Genomic DNA, 23,116 nt, shown 5'->3' on the forward strand with positions numbered 1-23,116 from the left:
ATAATTGGTTCGCGTAAAATGGGACTCACATTCTTCTGCCAGATAATGATTCAGCAGCTACTCTAACTTCACTGGTACTTCATTAGATGCAATTCTCATTCATCTTGAAGTCTTAAGAAAAAAGCCACGTTCTTTATTTTTAAAAATTATTTTTAAAGAAGTAAACAAATGCAGGAGAATAGAATAAAATCTCTTTACTTGCTGTTATTCAATTCTTTAAACATTTTCCTAGGGGACAGGAATGTCATATGTTTAGTTTCAGGACAAAGACACCTTTTTAAACGAAGAGCTTAAAGAAAATCTATAAAGAAGTTCATTTAATAGAAAGTAGGCTAACTAAGCTTTTGGTTATAAAAATTATCTACGTTACAGATTAGAAAATAACTAACATCTAATGAACTTTAGAACTAATATAAAGTTAATCTTTAATAGAGAACATTCTTAAAAAAAATAAAAGCAATTACAAGCAACTTCTGGAGTTCATTTTGGGTAACATGTCCAGGGGGCACATTTACTGTTCTTCTATGGTTTTCTATGGTAGAGCTGATTTAATTTGGGAGTTAAGAAAACCTATGTAACTTCAGAATGTTTTCAGGTAGTCGTTTTATGCTGGACTGGTTTTATGAAGGACTAGTTTTATGCAATTAACAAAAAAAAAAACCTTAGAGTCATATAACATTAATTAACTCATTTATCAATTATGGATTATTATTACTGCTATTATTATTTTGCTTGAAAAATGACCAAGCTATACAAGCCAGGAATTTCACGTTCCTAGCAATGGTTTAAAGTTCTTTTGATACGTTAGCAGTTAATGAAAAGCCCCTTACATATGCTTCATTAATATTCCTATTTATATTTTGAGACTCAAATGAATTTAAAAATTTAAGATCATTAAATGATTTTAGCTGCATGTTGTGTTAAGGCAAAAAAAATCTATTGTAAACTGATTGAGTTCATTTAAGAGAATGTTTGCACTTATGTTGCTTTTTAATGGAAAGTTGCTAAATGTAAAAACATTTGTTAAAATGTTTTATTTGTTAATGAAAACAATTCCATAGATATGAATAAATCTTCCCTTTCTTGACTTTCTATCAATTTTTAATTTATTTTAAAATAAAATTATTTATCTTCAAAGGAATGAGTAAATATATTTAGAGTTCAAATTCACTTTAATGAAAGAGAGTTTAAAATCTCCAACAGGATAGTGAACTGTTTACTTGGCTTCAGTTTGTCTGTCATGTACATGATTTGACAGAACTAACTAGTGAAAACTAACTAACCAAAACCAGAGATCAACTGAGAGGGTAGTCAAGAAGGAAAAAGGAAGACTTGCAGGAAATGATATTTTCCCATCAGTGGATAGGCATGCATACATTAAAGGCATAAAAGGCAGCAGGGGGAGAAACAAAAGCTGTATACCGAGGATTCTGCAAGTCTGAATTAACCAAATGGGAAAAAAAATGAAATCATTCTGCTTAAACTTGTTCACTAATAAAAGGAGAATCGCTTTTGTTAAATATGCTTGGTGTGATTATCAAGCAAAATTTTTTTCTCCCAGACATCTATGAATAAAACATGTGTTTGAGCATTAGGTAAACAAACAATAAATGGATGAGTTCAGTTGCAACATAATAACATTTTATTTAGAAAACATATATAATCATATTTGTATTGGCAATCCAAATTTAATGACTTCTTTCAGTAAAATTAAAGTGCCTCACAAATAGCATCTTATGCATAAGGATTGCTTATTCTTTGCCCATTTTTCTCTATTTTTCCAAAGAAACAGATTTTTAAGGTCTCTGCTGAACCATACATAAACTAGATGAAGCACGATTTCTCAGAAAAAAAATTTCCTTTGGATCATCTTAATTTTAGGTTACAGATGTTGTAAAAATAAATTTTAAAATACATTTCTAGGGCTGAGAGAGAAAATGTTCTCAAGTCTAGTGTGGTTTGGGCTGATTTGAACAAGCCTCTGTGTATAGCTGAACCACAGTCTTTGGCTTATTAGCCATTTCATTAACACATCTTCTGTAAACTATGAATGAGAAGAAACCATTTACAATAAGGAAAGCAAACAACAGAATGAATTTCCTGTGTTGGTGTTTTATAAGACTGTTAAACAGAAAATGGAGGGAAGAACTCTCTTTAGACGATATCACTTAATTAAGTAAAGCATCCTAATCAGAGTCCCCTCCAATTGTAATGACTGTAGGGTGTCAAGTACATTTCTCTCTATATTAGAGTATCTAACTGCAATGATTTATTGATATTTATTTTAGAAGTACAACACAAAAGCAATAAAACAGGAAAAGCAGGGAGAAGGGAACATGCTATTGCTTACTGCAGGTACAATCAGAGCACTTCAACAAAATTCCTGATTTTCTTGTGGAAGGTTTTCCTTTCGAAAATAAGAGCACATTTTTAGATGAGAATATTCCTTTCCCGCATTTGACTCTTTCAAATATTCGCTGTGACGTTTCTTTGTCCATTGGGTGAATCATTGATTAACTTTCTTCACTGCAAGAATCACCACAAATGAGTGGATGAGCACCTGCTGTTTTCTGCAGTGACATTACTGGATTGCATTTTACATTGATTTTAGTCTTAAAATACAGCTTCTCTGTGTGGGAGAGAGATTTGAGACAGGAGAGTCAACACACTGTATAGTCAGACAGACATTGGCTGCCCTCCAAGCTGCACACAGCATAAACCTGTTTATCTGCCACATTTCACAAATCTCAAAAACATAGGAATAATCAGGCAAGCAACTGGATAAGTGATTCACACTAGGGAATCTAACCAATATTCTGATGAGAGGGCTCTATGATGCTAAGACTTTGGGGCAAATAGACTTGTATTATAGAAACTGCACATAATAAACGTGATTAGTGGTTCAAAGGAGAAAACACTGTATACCAAAACGAATTTGGAGAGGTATTCCCATCTCTGTGGACCTTGGTTGGATATTTATGTGGAAGTTATCTGGCTAACTGAGCTCAAAAATATACTTTTACCCATATCATTTCAAAAACTGGGGCAATGTGCATTTGGACTTAATATTAGTTGACAAGATAATTCATTTCTAGATTCCTGGGTCTAAATATTGGAGGCCAGTGCCTTAAAACCACAAAATACAACAACATATATTTAAAATTACCAAACATGCTTAGAACCTATTTACTTTGTGGAAGCAAACATTTCTTAAACAGTTACACTCATTTTTGTAATTGAGGATTAATTGCTTGGTAATAAGTGAATTAGGCAAATAAAGGTACGATTATTCATACATTTACTGCTTTCTTTATTTTTCTCTTAATTTCTGTTATTTCTTCCTCAATTGCTGATCTTTTAACCTCTCTTTTCCTTATCTCAACGGTTATTGTGCTTTAGCATTCAGTCGTAAAATGGAAGTTCTCGAAAGTTTGGGGGCTAACCTCAAAAGTATGCTTTGGTTCTGAAGATCTCTTAAGATTGTTTATGAATTTCAGGCTTGGATTACTTCCATAAACAAGACCCGGTTATAATTACAGCAAGATGAATTGTCTATTTGCTTGGTATGTTTGTCTATTAGCTTCTAGTATAGACCTACCATCTTAGTACCAAGAGAATGTAGGTTTCTCTACATTTGCAAACACAAAATAGTATTCCAGAGAGAAGAGGAATCATATAAGGCATTAAAATTAATGTTGTACACCCCACAACTTTTTTTTTTCTGTGTTGCAGAGACAAAGGCATTGCTAAAACTTTTGACACTGGAAAACTTGGTTAGATTAGTAACCAAAGATATCATCATTTTAGCAACAGGAAATCTCGGAAAAGGTAGGTGACTCTGAAATTGATGTTCCAAATGAAATTTTGCTACTTTCAAACTTCTTGATTAAAGCCTTGCCTCAAGGGAACCTGTACTTGGGTCTACTGCCAATTGTATTGCCAATTTTTTTTTTCTTGCTTTGACATTTTCTCTTTTTCTTGCTTCTTGTCTCAAGTTTTCCTTCTTCAGGATCAGACACAGTAACTGAGTGGCTCTGCTGATCAGGATTCGAAAACCTAAAATCAGAATCTACCACTTAGTTTAAGTCTGCCCTGAGCAATCTATTCTTTAGCAACAGGACACTTGGGTAATATGGGAGCATCTTTTCTTCTTCACTTCTCCCTGATCTTGTAAAATGTGATAAAATTTTTTTCATAATTTTTAAAGTCTACTTCATGGGATATCTTGCTGCAAATACAGTATAAAAACTAAAATGCATTCCTTGAAAGATGTGTGCAGGTAAGTGTCAAGTGTAAGTTTGGGGGTGGTCAAGGGTGATATTAAAATGATCGATAACCTCATCAACAGTCTGAAGGCTCAACACACTGATTTTTGTAATCACAGGAAACTTTGTTAACCTCTCTGCATGAGGTGGGTTTTGAGTGTATGTCCATAAAGTTGCAGTAGGGTTTGTGATCCACGAGATCAATCATAGCTCTTCCCTCAGCCATAACGAACTCTTCTGGAGGATCTTTAAAGGGGTGGTTATTCACTATAACCAAAATGTCAAAAATAATCACTAAACCCCATATAATCTATACACCATAGAAACCTAAGAAATAATAGATTGGCTGTGAGTGAACTTTTTAATTATAAAAGCAATACAAACAGGATATAAAGTTAAAAAAAACTTCTTTTCTTTTCCCCTAGCCCCCTCAATCCCATATACATATATATATATATATATATATATATATACATTTTTTTTGGCCAAGCTGGCATCTTGTGGGATCTTAATTCCGCGGCCAGGGATTGAACCCGGCCCCAGGAGTGAAAGCGCTGATTCCTAACCACTGGACCACTAGGGAACTCCACTCATATATTTTATTTTATTTTATTTTTTAAATTATTATTATTATTTTTTTGTGGTACGCGGGCCTCTCACTGCTGTGGCCCCTCCCTTTGCGGAGCACAGGCTCCGGACGCGCAGGCTCAGCTGCCATGGCTCACGGGCCCAGCCGCTCCACGGCATGTGGGATCTTCCCGGACCGGGGCACGAACCCGTGTTCCCTGCATGGGCAGGCGGACTCTCAACCACTGCGCCACCAGGGAAGCCCTATCTGCTTAGATTCTTATCCAGGTGTGTGGTTAACCTTTTTTTCCCAACTTGGGCCAGGCTTCTAAGGAAGTGCTGTTCTCAGTCACTCGCGGCTGGTCTTCATCAGGTAGGAGTCCTCCAGACTTCCTCTCCATTTTACTATTCAGCTTCTCTGTGTTCAAAAAACCCAGAATATTTACATGACATGTCCCAGTCACCGGATTTGAAGAGATATCCTCATCCTTGAAACTTCTACTCCTTATTCAATATTTTCATTTGGCCTGGTATCTTATGAGTCCCATTTTTAACCTTAAATAGAAACTTGGAAGTGCCTCTTAATTTCCACCCTAGATTTCAGCCTTTTAAGTTGAGGGTTACTTTAATCTTCTCAAGGTTATAGTCACACAAGGAAGTTTAGTTTGTATTCAGCATTAACATGCTAGGTGCTATGTAGGGGCTGTGGATGCAAAGATGAATGAAACAGAGTTCATGCCTTCCAGAAGCTCATAAAATAGTGAAGAGACAGCACAAACTAAAGTACAGGCTACTCTTTGATAAGTGTTAAGACTGAGGTATTTAATAAAAGTTCTATGAAGTCCCACTTCTGGAAATGTATCCTACAGATATATCTGTATATGTACAAAAGGACACGTAGACCAATTGTTCACTGCAGTGTTGTTTGTGATGTTAAGGAACATTTTGAGTGTCTGTCGACAAGGACACTTTACGTGGTTTTAATAAACGCTCTCTATGTATTGATAGGAAGTGATCTCCAGGATATATTTCTCTATGAAAGAGGCAAGCTGCAGAACATGTATAGCATATGTTGCCTTTTGTATATGAAATATAGGAAAATGAGATAGGAAACATAGGGAAATTAATGTTTGCTTGTATATGCATGAAAACATTGTAAGACCCCAAGAGAAACGAATGCAAGTGCTCACCTCTAGGGGGCATCAGGGATTAGTGGGGTGGCTGGGAAAAGGGGGTGAAGCACAGCTTCTCAATGCATGCCTTTTTATGTCATTTTAGTTTTTGAACAATGTGAATGTATTGTCTATTCAAAAATTATATTAAGTAAATTTACACTGTAAGATAAAACTCCCCCTTCTCAAAGCTCTGTATTCTCTGAGGTATTTGGGAGTGCTTAGCTGCATTGATTTGGGATAAAGATCATTACATGGGATTGGACAAGGAGACTGAACAAGAGAAAGAAGCCTTTTTAGAGACCACGGAGTTTTTCATACCATATTCTTAGACCCGCTATCTTACTGAAATTATTTTCAGCAGAGCTAGGAGGAAGGATCTCTGCAAAGTTCTCAGAGATGAAATTTCTTATAAACAGGACATATGTAAGACATGGAGTAGATTTCATTCTTTAAACATCCTGTAGACCAGGCGGTTCAGAGTGGCCACCTCAGGTTTCCCGTGATGGCTTTGTAGGAAAGGCATGATTTGCCCATATCTTGAGTTGACCTGCTTAAGTCATGAAATTGAGCAATGTGGAAATGTTCTTCTTTAACTTTTAAATAAAGGTCTTATGCAGAAATGCTACTTTTCTTTGACAAGGATGTGTTCCCTAAATTTCCCAGAACACCACATGAAGGTGATTTGGGGAAAAAATAATAGGATAGAATTAGATCTTGAGAATTCTTTGGTCACTTCCATGAACTGAGATTATGAGGTTATGAAAAAGGGAGGTAGAGAATAAATAGCTTGTGAGAAAAAAAAGTTGATGATAATTTCATAATAATAAAAGATAGTGTTAGGAGATTGTTGAAGAGTGATATAAGCATCACACAAACCACACAGGGACAGAAAAGACTGCTGGTGGGTGAGGGGATTTCACTTGTACGTTTCTGCACCGAATCTCCTCACTATTACTTCTACTACTACTACAGCTGCTACTGCTGCTGTGCTCCTACATTTTCGGCTCATTTTAGCCATTTTTGTCCATAAGACTACACCCAAGTGATAAGCCCTGGTTACCCAGGGAGCTAGTGGCAAGGCTGGAAACATGGAGGCACGTGAGCATGAAGGTAGGTGACTCAGCAACTTCCATTCACCAGTTTATTTAATCGCTCCCCCGCCCCCTGCCCCGACCCATATCATTTAGTCTCTCAGCTGGTCTCAAATCAGTCCTGTGGTAAAGGATCTGAATAATCCTGGTGACTTGGGAACAAGGCTTCCAGATATGATAAGGTGACCATTATAACGTATTCAGCCTAAACCTAGTATCAGGTACTTTTTCAAAGTACTCGTGACTCACCATTTTTATGCATTCCCACACAAATGGGAACACGTGAAGCAGCTATTGCCAGCAATCAGGGCTACTTGGCATCAGTAAGAGGGACTCAGGTGAGAAACAACTTTGATTATAGGTATTTAGCCCAAATGTACATCAGTTGTAACTCCGCAAATGTATTTCTTTTAGCAGCTAATTGAAATACTTTATCAGTGAAAGTCTTGACACGACAGTTATACAAACACACATGTAAGAACATGGGGAAATTAAATAAGACTTACAATATACATTTTAACAAAACGATGCTTAATTTGTACTCCCTTTGTAATTTTCACTAAATATTGTGGTGAGTGTTTCTTACTTGAAATCCTAAGTATATGGGCATTTATTACACACAATATGAAAGTACTTCAGGAGGTTTGTGATTAACGCCACGGTATTCAGGCACAGTTTGCAGAGACTTCCAATCAAAGACAAAGGGCCCAAGAGGATGATGAAACACACAAAATAGATGTATATATACAACCAAGGACTTAATTCAGATGTCTCGTATCAGATCAGCTCTAGCTCTTGGCGTATCAGGAATGTCTCCAAACAAGCATTCTCTGCACCTGGCCCAAGGCTGCCCTAGGGACCAGCGCCTGGGTAGGGTGGCTAGATAAATACGAGATGCCCAGTTACATTTAATTTCAGGTAAACAATGAATAATTTTTAGTATAAATATGTCCCAAACATTGCACGCAACATACTTAGGCAGACATATGCTGTAGTTCTGATGTGCTTACTCTCTGAGGCAAGATGCCCCACAGGTTTGAAACCCCCAAATCCAGAACTTCAGTCTAGCACCATAGTCTTGGTTCTCTTATTGTGTACTGCCCTCACCCTCTATTGCCTAACCTTGCATCTTCCTTATAGAACATTTTGTTCATACTGCATATTTTCAAAGAATTTTTTAAACATTAGTGATTGGAGAGAGACATCGTTGCCTTCCCACCAACTGTAATACAGAGAGAACACTAAAACCTACTTTCTTTTCTCTCTCTCTCTGCCAATTTTGATTTTTCAAAGGCAAGTCCTTAAGGTTTAGTGCTAGATTTAAAAGGGTGGGCAGATATGGAATAAGATAGGAGGGTGCCTTTCAGACTAAGTTTGTACACCTGGGTTGGTTTCCAGGGGTTGTGGTAAAGGTAGCTACTCAAAGGCTTAATTTTAAAATTTCTAGGTCAAGCCAAATTCCACCACTATTAAAATCCAGCAACTAAGGAGATGAACAGCAGTGTGGTAGAATAAAGAACAACGGATGTAGAGCTGTCAGATTTGAGATTGAGGCCTGGCTCTGTACCTGAGCCAGCTGTGAGATCCTAAGCAAGTCCTTCAGCCTCCATGAACCTCAGTTTCCTTCTCGATAAAAATGAGGATAGTGGAGAGATGAAGTGACCATAATCATTGTTCCCAAGCCACCAGGATTTTTCAGATCCTTTACCACAGGACTGATCTGAGACCAACTGAGAGATTAAATGATATGGGTCGGGGCCGGGGGCGGGGGAGCAATTAAATAAACCGATGAATGGAAGGAGAGATGGTGAACTATGGAGAGAGATACTGTGTATAGCAATGATTTGTAAACTTCAAGTCCAGTCTAGATGTTTGTAGCGATGATGATGAAGATGACGGCCAAGACATAAAGAGACATTACAGGAAGTCATTTATTAAAGAGATATTTTAATTCAGACCCTAAAAATGTTAATACCTACTCGGTTCACAGGATTTATATGCACAAGAGTATTGTTCTTATATGGTTTGGGAAAGAAAAAAAAAAACAAACCCAACTCCATGTGCTTTTAGAAGAAAGCTTACTAAAATCTTTTGTGTCTAAAAATGGGATTTTAAAAAATTGAAGTATAGTTGATTTAAAATATGTTAGTTTCAGATGTATAGCATAGTGATTCAGTATTTTAAAATTATACTCCATTAAAAGTTATTACAAGATAATAGGTGTAATCCCCTGTGCTATACAATATATCCTTGTTGCTTATCTATTTTATACATACTAGTTTGTATATCTTAATCCCATACCTCTAATTTATCCCTCCCCCTTCCCTCTCCTCTTTGGTAAACATTAGCTTGTTTTCTATATCTGTGTGTCTGTTTCTGTTTTGCATATACATTCATTTGTATTATTTTTTAGATTCCACATATATGTGATATCAAACAGTATTTGTTTTTCTCTATCTAACTTATTTCACTAAGCATAATATTCTCTAGGTCCCTCCATGTTGTTGCAAATGGCAGAATTTCATTCTTTTTATGGCAGAGTAATAGTCTATTGCAAGTACATATACCACATCTTCTTTATCCATTCATCTGTTGATGAGAATTTGGGTTGCTTCTATATCTTGGCTATTGTAAATAGTGCTGCTATGAATATTGGGGTGCATGTATCTTTTCAAATTAGAGTTTTCATTTTTTCCAGATATATACCCAGGAGTAGAATTGCTGGATCATATGGTAGCTCTTTTTTGTGTTTTGAGGAACCTCCATACTGTTCTCCATAGTGGCTGTGCCAATTTATATCCCCACCAACAGTGTAGGAGGGTTCCCTTTTCTTCACATCCTCTTTGACATTTGTTATCTGTAGATTTTTTGATGATAGCCATTCTTACAGGTGTTAGGTGATATTTTTGTTCTGATTTGCATTTCTCTAATAATTAGCAATGTTGAGCATCTTTTCATGTGCCTATTGGCCATCTGTATGTCTTCTTGAAAAATATTTCAAGAAAAATGAAAAATGTTTCAAAAAATGAAAAAACCTGAAAAATGTTTATTCAGGTCTTCTGCCCATTTAAAAAAATTTTTTTAACACTGAGTTCTATGAGCCGTTTATGTATTTTGTATATTAACCCCTTGTTAGTCATATCATTTACAAATGTTTTCTCCCATTCTGTAGGCTGTCTTTTTGTTCTGTCAATGATTCCCTTTGCTGTGCAAAAGCTTTTAGGTTTAATTAGGTCCCATTTGTTTATTTTTGCTTTTCTGTCCCTTGACTGAGGAGACACAGCCAAAAAAATATTACTACGATTTATGTCAAAGAGTGTTCCACTTATGTTCTCTTCTAGGAGCTTTATGGTTTCAGGTCTTACATTTAGGTATTTAATCCATTTTTAGTTTATTTTTGTATATGGTGACAAGTGGGGTTTTTAGAGTATAATTTATTTATGTGGCATCACATTGAAAAATGGATAATGGAAACATTTTGTTTAAAGCCTTCTATTTTGTGTCAATACTCATTCAACAACCAACCTATTTATTTTGTACAAGCCTCAGACGCATTATTATTGTTGTTGTTGCTGTTGTTATTGTTATTACTATTTAACATTACAGGTTGGAGTCTTTGATGCACAGAGGAATCTTTCATGAGGTGTTGAGTGTATCCATCTGCTGAGAGATAAAGCAGGGAGAGCAAAAGAACAGATGGGACCAGAGGTCTCCTGGTTCCCTTTTAGCACTTCCATCCTATGCTCAAGAAGGGTGACCATTTCAGGAGGACTGAGCCATCAGGGCACTGGGTACCAACTCTGATTGAAGAATATTTATCCTTGCTTAATTTTACTTCATTTTTAACTACATGACCAATATATATGTGTTACAGAAAACTAGAGAATATGGATAAGCAAAAAGGAGACAATCATCCCTAATTCTATCCTCCAGTGTACAGTAGATGTGACTGTACCTGCAAGATGCAGTGGTGCCCAACAGAGCAAAAAGCATAAAAGTGGCATCTTCCACAAGAGTTATTTAACCAAGCACATGTGAGACACAACCCAAGACCTGTGCATGTATGTGTGTGTGTGTGTGAGTGTATATGTGTGTGTGAGGGCAAACTCTAGAGAAGGCTCCATCTCACCTAACTTCTTCTTCCCTAAAACCAGTCCTAAAACTTGTTACTAAAGTGATAAAATGATGGTCGTTTCCTAGCATTTGACTAAACTACTCCTGTACTCACAAGCGTCCTCTAGTTTTCTGTGATTCTTGGATTGGGCTTAGGCCTCTCTGTCTCCCACTCCAGAATTTCTGGGCTAATGGTACTATTTATCTTGTAGGGTTGTTGGAGAATTAGACAATGTAATACCTGGAAAGGGTTTAGAACAACACTGGGCACATGGTAAGCCCTCCTCAGTATCAGCTCTAGCATGATTGCTGTCTAAATTCACCTCCCAAACAGGCCCCGTTTTCTGCTTGGTGCTCTGTGAGAGACTTAGGCTTAAATTGTGACTCACCATGTACCAGCTATATGTTCTTGGACAAATTAAGTAACTTCTTGGTAATGTGAATTAGCCCCACACATCTGGAGTACGTATTGTGCCAGACATTGTGTCAGGTGCTGCAGACCCATGGAGAACAGCTCAAACGTGGATACCGCCTGCCAAGCACTCAGTGCCTGGGGAGTGGGGACAGTAAATACTAATACGGAACTGTAAGGAAAGCACATTTGTCCACCTTGAGTTGGATCAATAGTTAATAGATGAATCCAACAAATCAGGAAAGTAGAGAATTATAAAAAATATTATCTACGTGCATTAAATGTTCTATTTCAACTTAAGCAGATTAGAGGTTGCCAGGGGACAGGAGAGGGGGATCAGGGAGTGATTACTGAAAGGGTACAGGGTTTTTCTGGGGTGATGAGAAAGTTTTGAAACGAGAGAGAGGTGGTAGTTGTACAGCATTGTGAATGCACTGTCACTGAATTGCACACTTTAAAATGGTTAATCATACATTATGTGGATTTCACCTCAATTTTAAAAAAGCACGTAAATGTACCTTATTTTTGCCAACCTTTTGAAATAGGGCTAAGGACTTTTCTTTAGGTATATGTCCAATAACTGAAGTCCCAGCTCATCTTCCTGGCATAAACTACTCCCATAACATATATATTTTGATTTCCAGTTTTAGTTTCTTTAAATTGGGACAAGAACTTAAATACCTGACAACATTGTTAACCAACTATACTCCAATATAAAATAAAAATAAAAAAAGAACTTAAATATCTGAAAATCTATCTGAGAGTCTGTTTAGATTTATGATTTTTCTCATTTCCAGCTTTTACATGCACATATAAAGTGACAGCAGTTTTTAGCATCTCACATTTGTGTCTTTCTACATTATTTTTCATAGAAAAACAACTTTCCTTCTGTACTCATATTTTATGAATTTACATAATATTTTGTTGAATAATATAACAACAAATAAAACAGATATAAGTTTGGAACAAACACATCTGGCTCTTGTTAGGCATACAATTCAATTCAACTAGTGGCAGCAGAGTTAGATGGGTGTACTAGAGAGTAGTTTACCATGTTGCATCAGTGGTGAGGCCAGGGCTATAGGCACTATGTTTTACAGGGGAAATGATGTGTATCAAGTGAGTTGGTTACGTGGAGGTCAGTTCTGAGAGCATTTACAATACATGGATGCCCGTAAGAAGGATGTTAACCTGAACTTGGGGAAGTGATTATAAGATGAGATCTAAAGGTTTGGAATGATCTAACCAGAAAGCTAGGAGATGGTGTTTCAAGCACTGCAAACACCCAGAGAGAAAAGAGAGCACCTACAGTAGAGGAAGAGCAGGAAGTATGGCTAGGCTGTGGTGTGCAGAAGGGGACGTGTTGAAAGTGAAGCTTGAAGAGGATCTTACAAGCCACATTAAGAAGTTTAGACCTTATTTTAGGGACAGTAGAAATCCATGGACAAGTCTTAAGGAGGACTGACATAACTAGACTTGCATATTGGAAAGATTCCTTGGACTGCATTCCAAAGGATAGGTTAGAGATGGTGGTGGGGCAGCAGAGGGATGGGGATAGAGGTGAGCGATGGTAGCATCTCAACTGAATGTAGTGCTATAGGGGGCAAGGGAGAGTGCTTTGGGGGTGAGGGAGAGAGGAAAGACCTGGTTCAGATGTTTCTGGCTTTGGTGGTGGTGCCGTTTACCAACATAGAGCACATGAAACTAGAGTAGTTTGGGGGGAAGATGAGTACGTCTTTGAACATATTGAATTTGAGGTTCAAAGAAGCTGTGGGATGTCCATTGAGTGGCAAGACATGTGACTCTAAAGCTGGATCAGCACAGAGTAGGTGTTAAAAAATTCAGTTTCCCTTTACCTAGTATCTGTTTCCTCACTGCTTGCCTTCAAGGCATTCCTCTGCTGTCACCTCCTTTCCTCTCAGTCTCCTACTTTTTTTTTTTGGCTGCGCCAGGTGGCTTGTGGGATCTTAGTCCCCCAACCAGAGATTGAAGCCAGGTCCCGGCAGTGAACGTGCCATGTCCTAACTACTGGACTGCCAGGGAATTCTCTACTTTTTCTTTTCTTTTTTTTTTTTTTTAGCATTTTGGTGTATTTCTCTCCAATATTTCTATGCTTTAGAAAAACACAGTTGAAAACATACTGTATGTACTCTTTTCACTTGCTATTTTAATGTGAGCATTTTTCTGTTATTATTACTAACTATGATTTTTGATGACTGCTAGATATTCCCATCTTACAGATGTACCAAGCTTCACTTGGCCATTTTTCTATAGTTAGCATCTAGGTGCTCATGTGTTTACAAACAAATCTTTGTTCATATTGCTGACTGTTTCTCTACACTAGGTTTCTAGAAGTGAGATTACAACAGTGAACATTTTAAGGGGAATAGAAACTAGTTTCATATTAAGGATTGGAAGTGATACTGCTGTTTTCTCACGGGACTATCTTTTTAGTACTTGAAAAGTACTATCTTTTCAAGTCCTGTTGATATTATCACCAGAAAAAGGGGGCTTTATGAATCTCATTTATCTTTTATATTTTGTTAGTAGCATCATCTTCTTTCATCTTAAAAATATTAATCATCTATTTGTCTATAGTGTTACACACTGTTCAGAGGGGATTGTATAGATTTGATCCCTACATTCTAAAAGTTTACAGTCTAAGCGAGAAATACCCATGCAGGCAGGCATTCTTAAGATTCACCAGAATCAGACAGAAACTGTTAAAACTACATCATGGATGGACCTCCAAGTGTGTCTAGGGCAATCACATTTAAAGGATCAGGACCAAAGGACATTTATTACATAGACTTAGGGGGAAGAGATCAGTGGGGACTGGCTGGGACACCCAGCGCTCACCTGGACCACATGTGTAGCCTGCTCATTCCCTCTAAAAGTCTCTGTTGTAACCTACTTCTCTCTTCCAGTGCATAATACCAAGTGGCTGCTGTCAGAAATGTACTGTAACCACCACCTGCTTGACCTTTAACTTCCTCTCCCCTTTCTCTCGTGACCTACCTTTCCCATGTCACCTTTCTGTCTCCCAGCCTCAGGTCCCAGACTACTCCTGCCCTTTATAACGGGGGTGACCGGTGGCACTGGTTTGAAGAGCTTACCGGTTCTCCTGTCAGCCTGGAGTTGTGTTTGGAAAGCACAGGCCCCGACCGTGGCTGTCAGCCCTCCCAGACACCATCTGCTGCCTGTCTGTCATCATCAGCTTCAGGTACTGTGCTCATGGGTCTGGGCCTCCTCTTACCACCCGCTGCTGCAGGTGTCCTATGAGTGCCGCCCTCCCTGACATGAGAGAGCCCATTCTAGATTCTAGGAACAAATCCTCCCTTGTCTGCCTCATTCCCAGCGAAGATAAAAATAACACTAGTAGCAACAAAAAACATTTAGTGAGTGCTTATTATTATTCCTTTAATTGTGTTGGTCCTTCCATTCCTGGCCATGACAAGAGACATGATATGAGTTACTCCTGAAGAGATCTGGTGACACATGTGGACAAAATCCCTACCTGTCCGCTGCTTCTGTGCCAAGTCCAGGAATGGTGCTTGCCTGCTGCTTCCAGTGACTAGTCCCAACGAAGGAGGTCGTCAGAAGCCAAGGTGCTGTTAGGAAGAAGATTCACTAAAAGAAAGGCACTGACTTCATTCTTGGGCAGATGCTCTTCCTGTGAAGCAACTGATCCCTTTACCTAGTTTTCTTGTTCTTCCTGAGTCTAATCTGTTTTTATTGTGTTTCAGCTACGAGTATAGTAGAAGTAAATTAGAAAGAACTTTAAAAAGCTTTCCCCCCGCCATGTTGGCTTCATGCTAATATGAACTTATGGTCTGGAAATAAGTTTTTTGATTATCTGGGTATGCAGTCATCCTTACCACTGAGTAACTAAGAGGTAATTATCACCAAATATTCATCCGCTGAGGGGGAGTTACAAGTTATGGCAGGTGTTCGGTGAATAATAGTAATGCAATTTATTTTACTGTTTACTCTCAGAATGATCAGCTAGTAAGACACAAATTATAGCAACAAGGATATATTGTACAGCGCAGGGAATTATAGCCATTATCTTGTAATAACTTTTAATAGAGTATAATCTATAAAAATACTGAATCACTATGCAGTACATCTGAAACTAATATTGTAAATGAAGTATATTTCAGTAAAAAGAAAAAAGAAATTAGACATCAAAAAACCCCACAAATTATGGATTGGTACTTAAAATTATTTGGTTTGTAAGTCCTCTGTCCATCCATATTAGATCTAAACTTTTTTCAACTTTATTTTACTAATTATGTTTCCTGTGCATGAATCACATAATCATGAATATACTGTGACGCTAACTACCATGCATGTACTCTCTCAGTGCTTGAAGTAACCCCATGAGGCTGATATTAATATTATTCCCATTTTATTGATGAGGAAACTGAGGCTCAGAAATTGAACTCCAGAACATTCTGCTCTCAGCCACTGTACTGTGATGGCATGTTTCATTTTAATATATTTTATTATTTCATGGATTCAAGTTTATCATGATCTAAAACTTATCTCCTGAACATACCAACTATTTTTAGGAAAAGTCTTACTAGGCACACCTGGTATATAAAGTAGATATTTTAAAAAATTCAACATTACAAGGAACTTTCCTAAAACTCTTTTGTGCTGCATAATTACCATATATCTCATAGATATAATATTAGATTCATGAATACAAAAGTTTCTCTTTTGTGTTAAAGTAATGATGAATTATAAACTATTTAGAAGGGTGAACAATTATGGCTGGTATGAGCCCCAAATCCTTGGGAATTTGTCTGCAATTAGAATGCTCAAGTAAACATTAGTTGGACCGTTCTAAATCTTGGATTCTGTCTTTAACTTTGCTGCAAAATTAAAACATATCATCTTGTGTCCTAATTTCTGATCAGGCATAGGGAAATATTAGGAAGTGGAGAGATGTTGAAATGCCACACCTAAAGTCCTGTTTGGTTCAGTGTTCGGAGGAGCTGAGATGGGATTATGAACCGACTACTGTGTCTTCTAATGAGAGCTCTTTCTATTCCGCATTTATCAGATGTTAATTATTCATACTGCATGACTGAGGATTTTGGAGTCAGATTCACCTGCAATATTTGGAATACCAGTGGAGGTCTACATCAATACAGAATTTATACAGCAGCTGGTGCTAGTCGAAGCTAATGATGGAATTTCAGTTTAATAAAAAGACCCCCAACTGAGCACACCATCTTGAAAAAAGTATACTTATCAAACAGCTTTCAATCAGTTCAAGAGAGACACCTTAATTGGGAAGGAGAATATTTGAGAGTAGTTTGTCATTGTGCCAATTCCAGATCAATAACTTCACGTCTGTGCTTTGGTAGACATTGCTTTTGCTTTATGTTAAGGAACCATATCTACATCCTCTCCATTTGGATAAGGGGATCTTTGTTTCATTTGACAATGTTAATTCTTTTCATTCTCTGTATCTTCATAATAAACATGAGACAAATTTAGACTTGTGATTATAATGGTCAATATTATTTTTTATTTTAAAACAAATTTTATATTTTTGTAACAGGAAAGCAGTGTGTATGAGGTTTTTATATTTTCAAAAATTGTTTCATTGAACTAAAAATTATATGAGTAAAATTAAATTATGGTGGTTTAAGTAAAGGAAGAATATGCTGAGCAATGATGATCTCGAGTCATTTAAAATTATCTTGGAGAAAACTATACAGAGTAACCTACTAACAAACAAAAAAATGGGTTTACTTTTAGAAGGAAGGATCTGGAACACTAAAGAGGAATGTGACTTGGTCATCAAGTCTTAGTTTCCTTATTTGTTAAAAGGAGATGTTCATTCAAACTGGTGACTTTCAAACTATTTGTAACGTCTGGTCTTAATGGTACCTAAGGGTCACTATGGACCAGCAGGGCAGGTGGAGAGGGCAGAGAGGGTCGTGGAACAGCAGCCCAAACGTGAAGGTGGAGGCAAAGCTGCAGGGGAGGGCTCTGCAGTTCCCTCTCTCACTTCAACCTGGACAGAGCATTTTTTTCCCTTCCTTCCTCTTTTCCTTCCTTCCTTTCTCTCTCTCTCTTTCTTTCTCTCTCTCTCTCTTCCTTCATTCCAAAATGCATATCTATTTACATAGATATAAATTAACACATAGAAATACTGAGTTTCTGTAGACAATTTCTTTTTGAAAAATAGGGTCTCACTGCTAAAATGTAGTTTGAAAATCACCAAACTAGACAATTCTAAGTCCTCTTCCTTCTATGAATTCCTTCCTTCTAGTAATTCTTTGATTACTGTTAGGATTTTAAGATCCAGAAACAAAATAGCAAGGGAGGCTGAAGATTTTTTAGGACACACAACAAATATCTATCTTGTATGAATTGTAGTTCTGCTAAGATGCAAAGCTGTGGATAAAATTGCATCTTGCAGACCCCGACAGAGATTCGGTCTATGGTGAATAGGTCTAATTTTTTCTTTTTTTTCAGAGCAACTGTGCAGGACAGAGCCAAGCTCACTTAGGCACTTAATCTACTAGGTGATGTTTGGACAGAATGACAGAGTTATGGCCTAATTTTAAAAATCAAAGTCTCTTGCATTTAGAGGATCATACACTATAAAAGTTGGGGAGATACCTTGAGATCACTTTCCTCATTTTATGTGTTCACTCAACAATTAAATCAGTAAATTTTTATGAAATGTGTCAGCTACTATGCTGGGTGTTGGGGTAATATATATTGTCCTATCTGTATAGAGATTGTTTTAGTGGAGGACACAGTCAATTAAACAAATAATCAAACATGTAAGAATATAACTACAAATTTTTAGAAGTGCTATTAAGTACAAGAATATGCTTTTCTGAGGTCATATATTAGAGAATACATGAGAACACCAGGCTGTAGGGAGAGAAAGTGGCCTCAGGTCACTAAGCTATGCTTGAGGAGCTGACACTAGTCTCAGTCATGTGTTCCCTCCATCTCACCACTTGGGCTGTGGAAGTTTAGGCCAATAGTAAGGGCTAAGTGATGGAAATCAGAAATCTCTGAGTTCCTTTTCTGGCATCTACACTACTTTGAAATGTTGGGCAACCTTGAGAGACACCTAAATATCTGCACTTAAGAATGGAAGCTTCAAATTTTTGAAAATAGTTTTTTAACAATTTTTAAAAATAACTGTTTTAAGGTATCTCTGTTTCCAATATGGTTGACAAGAGGCTGAAAATGGTCTGCAGAGGTAACAAAGTCTGCAATTAAAGAAAAGCAGTCACTTAGTAGCTACAGCAAGATTCCTGTATTATTACTAAAATTTCTAGGCTGCAACCAGGTTCAGCAGCTTCCTTGAGTCTCCTTTTGCAAACTTCCTCCCTCCTCATCTCTTTTCCTTCTACCCCCACCTGTACCACAATCCTTGTTATCAAACTAGCTTCTATCTTTGCATATTTTTAATCTATGTTCATATAATCCTGTGTAAGCATATATATGTACACAATAATATATATAAATTCCCATGAATGGGTTTTGGGGGCCATGTTTTTTGAAAAATAGATCATATTATATACCCCTTTCACTGGGAAATGCCTCAGGAAGATGTCTCCAAGTTAACTGGTATAGTTCTACTTCTTCTACTACTTCTATAGTATCGATGGGTATTTATAGTGAATGAAAATTTGATTATTTCTTGAGCAGTAGGGCGGAGTGAACTCTGGGTACAAAGAAGATAAAACACTACAATGAAAGGAAAAGTGAGGTACAGATGCCTAAACCATTTGGTATCTTTTTGATAGAACTGATTAGTGGAGGAAGAGACATTTCTCTTCCTGAAGAAAAAAATAAAAATAGATCTTCAGTACCTCAGCAGCAATCTTCATCATCAAATCAGTTCCAGACCACATGGGATGATTAATTCTTTCAGCCCCCTCAGAAGGTGAGAATTTCAGAAATACCATTAGTCAGAAATGAACTTAGGAAAACGTTTGTAAAATCTCTTGTCATCTCAGAAGAATCTTAATACAACAAACTACTGAATTGTCAGTAAAACATACAAACTGAACCTCCCAGTCTTGTTCACTTAGGAAGGGGGATCTAACACAGAAGATGGGCTGGATAGAAAGGTCTAGAATCTAGATTGTTCAGTGTATAATTGCTATGCAATTGCTTGAGCATTATCATATCCCTTAAAACTCCTCTTATGTTAATCACATTCATCATTTTGGTTCCATTTTCATTAAAAGAGAAAACATCTTCATACCAGTACTACCTTAGAATCTGCTGACTGACCCAGCTTTCAAAGGCAGTATCTTCTAGTAAAAATATGTCTCTTGTTACATGTACAACCAATAAAGCAAAACTAGCTAGTACAATTTAATGTCACCTTACTGCAGACTTCCACAACACCTATCACTATTTTATTAATGTCTTAATTTAATTCAAAGCATTAGAAACCAAGGTGAGTATCAGATATTGCTCCAGTATCCACTACTGTGTCTTCTGAATTATCTGGGACTGACAGTGGGTTTGGGAGGGGGAGGTATCCTTGGATTTCTAATGAGACATCTCTTTTCTGTTTGCTGATTTTTTAAAGGTCATGAAGAGCTGGTTGAGAAAGAAGAGAACATGGAATATCTAGTTTTAGATCATCCCAAACTTATCTCATCAATAAAATGTCACTTCAGGTCTGCTTATTTGTTGGACGGGAAAGAGGTGGAACTTCAAAAAGGCCTGGAGTAACTTCGTGGATTGAAGAGAGACCCTCTCAAATCAGAGATGAGGACTTTTTCACTTGTATTTTTCAAACGCAAACTTAAAAAAATAATAAATTAACTTTTCATTTCAACACCTTGAAACCTTAGAAAATTGCATTATCACTGATAAATTATTAAAATAACTTTTTTCTTTTTCAGACATAATAAAGACCATTTTCAGAGACCTGTTGTATAGCTTCAAATGGAATAAATAGATAAGTGAGCTGCTTTCTATTTTCATTCTAGTTACAGGGGAGGAATTTTTTTGGATTCCGGATGTTAGCAGTTCCCTTTAAAAATTACTCTGGAACCCACTATAAATGAAAGAAATATGTATAGGATGCAAGTTCAGTGTGCTGTCCTCATTTACCCAGTGGAATTCAGAATAAGCCCCAGCTTGTGAACATATTAAAGCAGATTGAAATGGATATTAGTGGGATTTGTAAGGAGAAGCACTCCAGTCAGTCAAACATGCTATGCACGAGAACTTTGATAATGTTGTTTTACTGATAATTACCTGCCGGCTGTCACCTCAAAGTGGGATTTCATGCAGGTTCCTGTATTTAAACATTACATTTGGAGCCAAGCCTGCCAAGACACTTATACCAATCTGGCCATGTCCGTTTTATTTCACAATTATCTGTGACTTTCTTCGTGAAAAGCAATGCGGTTAACTCCCTTTTAATTGTGTTTGATCTGTGTGGGCAAGAGACCATCAATACCGTGTTTCCACTTCCCTGGCCCAGAGCGGGTTTTGCCTCTCTCCCTCGCAGGCATCGGCAAGACACCAGAATTACTGGAAAGCAGCACTTCCTGATGACCAGCATGAATATTCATCGGACCTCAGAAACTGGTCGCTGGGGCAAAGCAAAGACCTTCTACTTACAAACGAAAGGTGTTTTAAATAGGAAAGACCATCTTCCGTGGTCCTCCTGTGTGTCTAGCGTGTTCGGGTCCTCCAGCTCTGCATCAAACTTCCTTTTCTCTGTACCATGCCCCCACTTTTTTCCCCCCATACTGAACTCCTAATTAAATTTAACAGTTTCAAGAGTTTAAACTGTATACCTTTTTAATTGTGTCCTACTTTGTATTGGCTGATGCACAAGTCTGAAAATGGATATTACAGCTTTTTATGATATAATATCACCCTAATTGGTGCTTCATAGGCCGTGGCTGAATTCTTTTCAATTAAGCGTTAACATACAGTAACTGTTTCTCTCTGCAAATGCTGGAAAGCCATTCACAAGAGAGGACTGGTACTGCACAATTCCAAAGTACCTTAATGTGTCAAAAATGTTTTGTGAAGAAAGCTACACTGTAAATGCAATCACCTACATTGGTGTTCCCATTGTTAACCGGGAGTGAAAGTATTGCTAATTGTCCTGCGTTTTAGCTGGGTTTTTAAAGCATTATGTAGTAAGTACACCGGAGGGTCAATTTGTGAAGTGAAATACTTAGCATGCAAAGCGTAATACAAGATGCTGTGTAATACTTGACCTCTCAGCATAATAAATGTAGCAGTGAAACGCTGTGCATTCAGTATTCACTGAATAGAGCCTTCGCAGTGGAACAAAACCAGAAAATGTTCTCTTCATTCCTTTTTTTTTTTCACTAAGCGAAAATTATTCTTTATAATGGCCATTGCAGCAATTAGCTGGCATTTGGTAGAATAAATGTGCAGAAATAGCAATTTCTTATTTTAAATGAGATTTTGTATGGAGCCTGCAAATTACTTGAGGTATATGAATAATTGTGCCTTAGCTTTATGCTACAGAATAGGGTGTGGGTGGGTATAAAGATTTCCTATTTGCAGTTAAATGTTTAGACATTTTATTATTTTAATTTCACTCACAGTCTGCCTGGACTGACCCTGCTTTCCCATTGATCATTTCATGTGCGCCTGGAAGCAGTGTGCAGATGGCGGGAGACTCCCAATTAGTGCATCATGTTTTTTATGAATGTGACATATAAGTGCAATCAGGTCTCCTCTGGAGGCAATGGCGTTTTTGCGACTTTGAGTTTCTAAATCAATACAATTTAATAATCTGCATGGAATGAATGTTTATCAATGTTCTCTGTGGTCAAATGCAATCGGAAACTTCATTAAATTTTTATCCAAAGTTTTTCACCTTATTGAAATGCATTCTTCCAGGCATTCATGATTCATCCAATTAGCCTTAACTAGGGTATTTTTTTTCTTCTCTCAAAGTGATTCAGTTAATTATGTCCATATATTCATAATTATAAGGTGGATGAGTTGGGTAAAACTGAAATTATGAAGTCTGCAGAGAGATTCTATGAGGTTTAGAATGTAGAATATAAGAAAGGAATGAGTAAAAGTCAGAGCAATGAAGTGCTTTGTTTTAATCTCCCTCAGCACTCCCCATCCCAACTGCTTTCGCATGGGGTTTTATGTATTTATTTTTTTCGCTTATTTGTAATCCAACAACGTGAAAAAATTGATTTGCGGTAAGCTCAGAGTGAATAATAATAATAATAATAAAGCAAACACTACAGATACTAAGAACGCTTGATTAACATGTTGAAAGTTATTTTTTAAAATATTTTAAGGTACTATATAGTCGTTTAAAGGCTAACTATTCAAACAGTCAAAAAAGAAATTTCCTTTCACCCACTGACCACCATACAAAGTTCTCTGACCAGAGGTAACTACTTTAGCAGGTCTCTTACATGTTCTCTTCCCACACTTTTAAGTCCTTTCTTCTCATTACCGTCCTTCACA

At 37.1% G+C, this 23,116-nt stretch overlaps 1 long non-coding RNA gene across 2 annotated transcripts in view; it reads left to right on the forward strand.

Annotated features, from left to right (window-relative positions):
- LOC137224585 (uncharacterized) overlaps positions 1-22,884 on the forward strand; it is a 41,348-nt gene extending 18,464 nt beyond the window's left edge. Inside the window, exons 2-3 of one of the 2 annotated variants that reach the window (XR_010943392.1) lie at positions 3,733-3,828; positions 20,214-22,884. This is a non-coding gene — a long non-coding RNA (uncharacterized lncRNA). Of the gene's footprint in view, positions 1-3,732; positions 3,829-14,670; positions 14,696-20,213 lie in introns of those variants that run through there. The other variant, XR_010943394.1, reaches the window with a different exon arrangement.
- The last annotated feature ends 232 nt before the right edge of the window (positions 22,885-23,116 follow it).

The sequence above is a fragment of the Pseudorca crassidens genome, chromosome 1 (assembly GCF_039906515.1).
Source record: "Pseudorca crassidens isolate mPseCra1 chromosome 1, mPseCra1.hap1, whole genome shotgun sequence".
Classification (NCBI taxonomy): Eukaryota; Metazoa; Chordata; class Mammalia; order Artiodactyla; family Delphinidae; genus Pseudorca; species Pseudorca crassidens.